A 9,362-nucleotide genomic window follows, 5' to 3' on the forward strand; every position below is an offset into this window, starting at 1 on the left:
GGGTCCCACTCAACGGCACACAACAACAACAACAACAACAACAATGTATTTATCTTTGGTATATTTATTACACTTACTCTGTGTAGTCATTTTGAGTGTTCTAATTTTTCTGCTCCTAGTGTTATATATTGTTCAGTTTGTTTTCTTTTGGAAATAGTTGTACTCCTCAAGAGTCTAATTTTGGCATGTGAAAACATCCAGTATCTTGAGAGGGATATGATTTATTTAATAGTGCTGTACTGGTGAAAGATAAAAGGGCAGATTCCAGTTTATTTAAACTTTGGTGAGTTCAAGGAAAAGGGAGGAGAGGAACCTAGAGTTGTTTTGGTTGTTACCAAGAAGCCCTTTGGGTCAGAGTTTTACCTTCAAAATCCCAGGAAGAAGTATCACAGGGAGGAATCAGCCTCTGTGGACTGTAATCCACAGGCCCAAGATGGGACAAGCTAGAAGAGCAAATGTTCAAAGCTGGTCAACCGCCACCTACTTTCATCAATCCTTCAATTCTTTTTCAACCCCTACTTTACCCAATGAACATATGTACCAGCACGTAAAATTATTGTCATTGATTTCTGCCAGACAGCAAGCAATGATTATTTCAAATCAAGGGTATAGAAGCATCAAGAGCATAACCGAAGTTATGTTCCTCTAATACCCTCACACCTCTGCCAGCTTTCTTTTGCTCCAAGCCACAGCCATACTCAGGGGGACAGTATATATCTACTTGCCCAGAGAGTTTATATTTATTGTCCTTTTTACTCTCCAAAACCTTTTGGGTTGGACAAAATGTCATCTGGTCCTTGTGACAAGCATGGAGATGTGACACTCAGATGTCCCTGAGAAGGATAATCAGCCTTGAGGAGCAGAGTTAGCCAAAAGTATGTTCAGGATCTACAACAGTGTTAGAATCAAGGACAATACTCTTTTCTCAGAGAGTTGCCAGCCAAAGACTGGAAAGGACAGAGTACACTATGGTGTGGTCAGTTGTGCCTTACATATGGCTCCTCTACAGGCAGTTTTTGTACCAGGAATCCTTCTTAGACTGGCTGAGACTATCTCAGATTTGCACCACAATCTGGATGTTTTTCTGTCCAATTCTTTTCCTACTTCCTGGAACCTGAATTGCTCTCTTTGTTGTTGTTATGTGATGTCGAGTTGTATCCAACTCATAGCTACCTCTTCTTGGGTTTTCAAGGCAGTATCACTATGGAAGTAGATTAATTGCCCAACCTTCCTTCCGAGGAGTGGCTGGAGGGTTTGAACCGCCAGCCTTCTGGTTAGAAGTTAGGTGCCTTAGGCGCTATGCTACCAGAACTCCTGAACTGATCTAGTCATTTTATCTATTACTCCCCCCTCCCTAAGCACAGCAGATCAAGCTTTTCCTCACCCTGCCCAGGAGCTTCTCAGGCTCCTTATTCCTGGATTCCGTATTTCCTTCTATAGTTTCTTCAGGGTTGATGGGTGAGAAGGGCAGCAGCCAGTGCTGATCTTGGCAAGAAATACTAGAAACATGGGCTATGGGTGTTGAAAACAGTGCTCATACACCCTTCAGTCTGTTCAAGCAATGGTTGTGAAAACTTTTTAAGATGTTTGATTTGCTACATTTAACCCTGTATTCCTCCAGTTGTTGCTAAAACTATCCTTTGGAGAGTATTGTCTCAGATGCCATAAATTACTGGACCACATGAAAGTGCTTCTTTTCTACAGCTGTGGTTCCAAGCATTCCCAATTTTACCTCTCAAATTGAGCTACTTAGCCTCTTCTCCTTGTCACAGCCAGATAACTAAAGCCAGTAACTTTGCAGTACCGCACTATTGGTTTTACTAATATAAGTCAAATGCTGAGAATCCAGAAATCCCAGTTATATTGCTGTTTATTACATTACCCTGTTTATTTTAGAAACAACTCCTTCCCCACCTCCAACACCAACATTAACCACTGTACACACTATCTTATGATAAAAACTTGGGAAAATTAATATGGAACACATGTCAAACGTATTATCCACTAATGAAAGAATTAGGAGAATCAAAAGGTGAAGTATGATAATTTGATAAAAATTGGAAGAGGACATCCTAGATGAGGGAATATTTATGTAAGCAGTTAGGATGCTGTGCTAACCATTTGCATTTGCTCTGTAGCACAGTACAGATGAGCCCTGCATAGGCAAGGAGGGAAGAACAGAATTGAGAGCAAACACAGTTCCTAGGTTTCTCTCGCTATTGGCTTTCAGTTTGGTTTGGACAATAAGACAGACTAGTGGGAAATTAGAGGTCAGGTGTAATGGAAAAGACAGGGTATTGCTTCCTCTCTCTCCATTTCAGCAGCCTCTCTAGCACTGGCTATTTCTCTTTTGGTGTCTACAGTCAGCCTCTTTTCCCTCTTCTCCAGTTGCCTCCAGGCATTCCCTGCTATAGCTGTAGCCTCCTCTGGGCAGTCTCAACTACCAGCTCTTCCTTTTGTCCTTTCAGCCCTAGGGTAGAAATGACTTCCTTCTGTTAGTCTGCATTTCTTGACCATTTCCAGTTTGGGTTTCAGGTCTTGAAACACTTTTGCAGCTTGTTACCCACATTAAATCCTTCTATTGGGCTACTTGGGAGTTCTGGTAGCTTAGTGCCTAAGGCACTTGACTGCTAACCAGAAGCCTGGAGGTTCAAACCCACCAGCCACCCCTCAGAAGGAAGATGGGGCAATCTACTTCCGTAGTGATATTGCCTCGGAAACCCAAGGAGGGGTCGCTATGAGTTGGGTCCGACTTGACGGCACATAACAACGACAACAACATTGGGCTACTTAGCTTGGGCTCTAGTTTTCTGCATGACCCTGACTGTTACAACTGCTGATTTATTTCAAGAATAAGCCATTAATCTGCCAGGTCTTTCAGTTGGCATGGGTTAATGTTTAGGGCACAGGATATTTAGAGGCATTTAAATACATGAACCATTAATCATAAATAGTGACTCATAGATCTAGAAGTAAGTAAACTACAAACAAATTGATCTATAACTATTAATTAGATGTCCAAGCAACATATCTTATCCCCTAACAAGAGACACTTAGTATGAAAGCATCAAACAGGTCAAAGTACGAAGCACAGTCCTTATTTTTAAAAGCAGCCCTTCAAAAATATTGAGTAGCAATTAAATGCCCAGGTTGGGGACAAAGGTTTTAATCATCTAGCTTTGAATATTCTAAGTTGATCCTAGACCCCTCAAGGAATCTAGGCTTTGGCACAAACAGCTGGCAGATCTCCAGGGAAGCTCTCCTCCAGGAGCATAACACAGCTGGGAAGCCACCATCTCTATTCCAACTACCCCTCTAAGAAACCACATGAAGTATATATTGTCACTTATCACTGATTCTCAATGCCATGAACTCTCATCCTTAAATCAAAGCCTCTAATTTTATCCATTCCAGCAACCTTACTTTCTGGCCAACTCAACTCTATCCTACACCCAGGTACACAATAGTGAACAGAGAAATCAAGACTTCTGGCCATAGGGGTTTCCAGGATCCATTGGTGGTTGTCTCTGTTCCAGACCAGGAATGAAAGTATTTGGGATTCTGACGCCTATTATAAAGGATGTAGCATGTATCCTTTTCCATGGTTTTTATCACAACCTTCAAGTCCCACATGATGACACTACCTGATGTACAGGTAAAAAGGGTATATCACTGAGGTGAGTGATCAACATGGCCATTTTCATAGAGAAGAAACAGAGGCACAAAAGGAAAATATGGCTTGTCCTGCCTCACAAATCATAGTGTCTTGTTCTAATCTGACCCTGTGGACCTTTTCCTGAGCCAGGGTCTGCTTTTGTTCCTGTTATTCCCAGGATACTTTTCCCTTAAAAGACTATTCCTAAGCTATTCATGTTTTGGTATCTTGGGCCCATTTAGTCATTTAAACCAATAAGAAAATTCATAATGGGTTTGTCCAAGTCTTAAAGTCATTTCTGAAGCCATTATAGAGAAAATTTGGTTGTTGATCCAATTCATTTTTACTTTGCAGCTCTTGGTTTTGTCAAATGTCAAACCCCAAGTCTACAAGGCCCAAAGGAAACAATCAATACTCACCCTGATATCCACTTCTTGACACTGGAATTTTAGATGCTCCTTCAGTCCTGAGCATTCCCTCTTGCTTCTGGAATGCTTTTAATGTCTTGTCTCAAAGCTCATAAAAGCAATCGTAGATCTTTGACTGGTAATTGGATGTGAAAGTTTTTGTTCCCCTAAAACAAAAATTTTGACTTATAATTACTTCTTTTTTTTTTTTTTCCTTTTTTTCTCAAGCACTACCACTGGACCCAGTGGGTACTCAACGTCTCTTAGTGATTCCATCAATCTGCAGGTCCAAGACTGCTCCCTCATATAACCATGGAAAATATTAAACATGACTTCCAAGTTTAGCCCTTGCTTTGAATACTTCTCTGAGCTCCTAACATATATCCAAGGGATATGTTATATTTCCATGAGGATGCCTGATAGAAATATTAATTTTATTGTTGTTGTTATTTGCAGTCAAATTGGACCCAACTTATAGTGACCCTTCCTTGGGTTTCCAAGGCAGTATCACTACGGAAGTAGATTGCCCAAGCTTCCTTCCAAGGAGTGGCTGGTGGGTTTGAACTGCCAGCCTTCTGGTTAGCAGTCAAGTAACTTTAGCATTCATAAAACAACTTAGATTTGCCTCAAACTAATCTTTCCCATCCTATTGATGACACCAACATATATATGTGACCAGAAATCCAGGGATCATTCTAGATTTCTTCTTTTTCCTCATTTTCCATACTAAACTAGCATCAAGGTTTGTTTATTATATTTCTAAAATATATTCTGAACCTATTCGCTTTTCCATTGCTATTGCCCATTCTTGGTCCCAGCAATACATCACTGACTACACTTTGCCTTCATTATTGTCCCCTACAATATTCTCAGAAGAATTAAAAATGAAAAACTTGTTTCACTGCTTAAAACTTTCCTAGTGGCTTCCCACCAGCTACAGAATAAAACCCACCCTTCCTACCATAGACATCAAGGTTTTGCATGATATACCTTCTGCCACCCTTCTTCCTTTCAGTCCTCAAACATTCAGGTACTTTTGCCTCAAGGCTTTTGTCATCCCGTCATCTCAAATGGTCTATGCTAGGTGTCTTACATGTCAAAAGCTTAAAAGATTTTTTTTTTTTTTAAAAGAGCCAGTGTAAATGCCATCTCCTCACAAAAATCCCTGATCATCTTATCTCTGCTTCCACAATTTCTGCCAAGTCATACCTTTCACTTTATTTCTTCCATAGCACTTATTAACCCAAAACACCTTATTTGACATTCACCTGTCTCTCCTGTAGGAGTTTAAGATCCTGTTCCTGTGGGCCCCATCTGACTAGACTGATATTCAGGTACAGAAGTACAGAAGGTACTGGCACTCAGGTCTCCATTTAAGAACAAATTTGCCTTTGGCTGCAAGGAGTGCAGTTAGCTGACAGCCTCCATCTGCAGCATCTTCAAGATCTGCCACAGCATTTGAGCTAAGGTTTTAGTCTTCCTAGGAAACCCTCAACCAATGTCTGAGCACAATGAGAGTATTCAGACATTTCTGTGGGACATGTCTACAGGCGTTCTTTGAACCAGTGATTCCTCTTGGGGTTGCTGAACTGCAGTCAGAGTTTCTTTCTGTCTAGTTATCTTTCTTTCCTTCTAGTCTACATTGTGAAGGCTTTTCTTAACTATGCCTTTTCCCTCTCACCTTCAAGTATCAAAGGTATTACTCCCTAATAAATCTTGTAATTACAAATATGCTAAGTATCCACTTTCTAGAAAACAGTTACTATCAACACAGTTGCTAACAAAATTGGTTTGAGTTAGCAAGTAGTAAGATGGAGTTTGGAGACTGGACCACTGTCCAGATGGCTAATGAAGATCCATTCTAAAGTGACATGTGCAGCATGAATGGATTGATACAAGGCTAAATTGTTAAAAATGTCACCAGTGGCGACTTGGGGGAATATCCCAGTAGAGGAGAAATTTCTTGGCTGGTCAATGATTCAGGTCTTTAAGTGCAGGGGAAATGGAGTTGGCTAATTATTATGAGGTTACAGTAATGTCCTACAGTAGAATGATGAGAAACTTAAGAGTCTGAACTGTTATGGCCAAGTGAGAGAGAGGATCTCTTTTGTTACTAGCATATCATATGCAGTGAACACAGCTGAAAATGCTGACCATTAGAATTGCCAAGCTTCAAACACTGCTGAATGGTCCTAACCAAGCAGGTCTTCTACAAGGTCAGAACCCTGGCTGAAAAAAATGTGGGATAATGAAACATTGGATAAGGACATACAGGTGGGTGGGATGGTCACTGAGGTCATAGCCTTGAACCCTCATAGCCTGCAGAGGTGACACATTCCTCATGACTGGGAGCTAACTTTTACCTATGCTGGAAGTCACTGCAAAGATCTCTACTCTACAAGGCAACAAGTGCCTGCCATGTAGAGCTGCCCCACATTCTCTCCTGGATTCCAGGCTGATGACTAGAATTAAATCCCAGCATAAACCAGCTGAGCTTGCAGTGGGCCCGAATAAAGAAGGAATGTGATTATACTGCAAGGAGCTATAAGAACTGGCTAGTAAACACCCGTAGGAGTCCAGGGAATACCTCTAGGAGTGGATTTTGGGTATGCTTGCTCAAAAGGGCAGAATGTAAGACTTAAGAGCACCCTGCCAGGACACTGTATTTAAACTCTGGGAAAGATCCTAGGAGAATGCAGAAAGTATCTAATAATATCATTAATATTGCACACAAGTAAAATTTTGCTGAAAATAATTTAAAAATGGTTGCAATAGTACATTGAAAGGGAACTGCCAGAAATTCAAGCTGGATTCAGAAGAGGACATGGAATAAGGGATATCATTGCTGATGTCAGTTGGCTCTTGTCTTAAAGCAGAGAATACCAGAAATATATTTACCTGCTTTATTGTTTTATTGATTATGTAAAACATTCAACTCTATGGGTCAAAACAAATTACAGATGATATTTTGAAGAATGGGAATTCCAGAAAACTTAATTTTGCTCATGAGGAACATAATACATAGATGAAGATGCAATTGTTCAAATAAGACATGGTTTAAAATCAGGAAATGTGTGAATAAGGGCTACATCCTTTCACCATACTTATTCAATCTGCATACTGAGCAAATAATTTGAGAAGCTAGATTATGTGAAGAAGAATATAGCATCAGGATTGGGGGAAGACTAATAACCTGAAATAGGCAGATGACACAACCTTGCTGGCTGAAAGCAAAGAATATTTAAAGCACTTACTGATGAAGATAAAAGACTGCAGCCTTCAGGATGGATTACATCTCAACATAAAGAAAAACAAAAATTCTCACAACTGGACCAATAAGTAACTACATCATAAATGGAGAAAAGATTGAAGTTGTCAAGGATTTCATTTTCCTTGGATCCACAATCAGTGCCCATGGAAACATCAGTCAAAAAATCAAATGCTGTATTACACTGGGCAAATCTGATGCAAAAGACTTGTTTAAGTGTTAAAAAGCAAAGAAGTCACTTAGAAGACTAATGCATGATTGACCCAAGCCATGGTATTTTCAGTAGCCTCAAATACATGTGAAAGCTGTACAATGAATAAAGAAGACTATAGAATATTTTGGGAGTTCTAGGAGCTCTGGAGGCATAGTGCCTAGGGCATTTGACTGCTAACCAGAAGGCTGGCAGTTCAAACCCACCAGCCACTCCTCGAAAGAAGGAGGGCAATCTACTTCTGTAGTGATACCGTCTTGGAAACCCAAGGAAGGGTTGCTAGGATCCACTCAATGGCAGTGAGTTTTTTTTTGGTTGGTAGAATATTTGATGCATTGAATTGTGGTGCTGGTGCAAAATACTGAATGTACCATGGATTGCTAGAAAAATGAACAAATATGTTTCAGAGGAAGTGCAACTAGAATGCACCTTAGAAGAAAGAATGGCCAGACTTCATCTCTTGTACTCTGGTCAAGTTATCAGGATGGACAATCCCTGGAAAGGAATAACATGCTTGGTAAAGTAGAGGGTCAGCAAAAAAGGGAAAGATCCTCAATGAAATGGATTGACACAGTGGTTGTAATGATGGGCTCAGGCATAGCAATGATTGTGAGAATGGCGCAGGACCAGGCAGTGTTTCATTCTGTTGTACATGGGATCACTATGAGTTGAAACTGACTTGATGACACCTACCAACAGAAGTAGATTGCCCAATATTCCTTCTAAGGAGTGGCTGGTGGGTTTGAACCACCAGCCTTCTGGTTAGCAGTCAAGTGCCTTAGGCACTATGCCACCAGAACTCCCAAAGATCCCAGAAGAGGGGCATATTCATGGCTACAGTGGCTTTTATGTATCCCAACTTTCATCAGAAATGACCTTCTCTTTCTGTAGACTTTTTAGTAGGCATAGCAGAGGAGGAAGGGATTAAAAGTCTCCGGCAGGCTAGCAGGCTGGAATAGATATGTTATGTGAGGCCAGGAAACTCATCAGAAGATTACGTTCAATGAGTGGACACACCTTTAACCAATGTCATCAGTAATGTACAAATGAGAGGAGCTTTAACATCACTAAGATGTTCAGGGTATCTCTCCTCTGCAGGGCAAGGCTATTGATAAGAGGAGTTCCAGAGCTAAGCTAACTATTAGCCAGGAAGATGATAGAGCTTCAAAGCAATTAAAGCCAGGTGGTAACATTTATCTACCAGAAGCTACTGTGCTGCAGATACCATATCAGCTGGCAAGGCTGAAGGGGTAAGCATTCATCCTGTAAGGTATTATAGAGTGGTGCTCCCGAGGCAAAATAGAATGGACACCAAGAAAAATGCTACTTAACTCCACAATCAAAAGAAAATAAGAATGGACAGGCAGTAGGTTTCAGTAAAGTTACCCTTTACAAGTTCCCAGAAAATATTTAGACCTGAGATGCATTGCCCAAAAGATGACCACATCCTCAGAAGGAAGAGCTCCAAAACAACATAGCAAGTATATACCCCTGGTCCTTTCCCTAAAAAACGTAGCCATTTACTCAGGGAGTGTATAGTGGGGGATGGAGTAGGAATATCCATACATTAGGCTTTTCTTAAACACAGAGTCCAAGTTAACAATGATATCTAGATATCTGAAACCTTATCATGGCCTCCTTGTTATAGTGTGGGCCTATGAATGGGATAGTCCAAGTAATAAATGGAATCATGTTCCAAGTGTGAGGTGTGGTAGGTCTGCTGGGTCTACAGTGAGTCTGCTGCATCCACATACCTATCCAGTGGTCATTCTCTCTTTCATGAATGTATAATTGGTACATAATGAACAATTGAGGAAATCC

Source organism: Orycteropus afer, unplaced genomic scaffold, assembly GCF_000298275.1.
Source record: "Orycteropus afer afer isolate SDZICR_OR568_19922 unplaced genomic scaffold, OryAfe1.0 scaffold00059, whole genome shotgun sequence".
Taxonomy (NCBI): Eukaryota; Metazoa; Chordata; class Mammalia; order Tubulidentata; family Orycteropodidae; genus Orycteropus; species Orycteropus afer.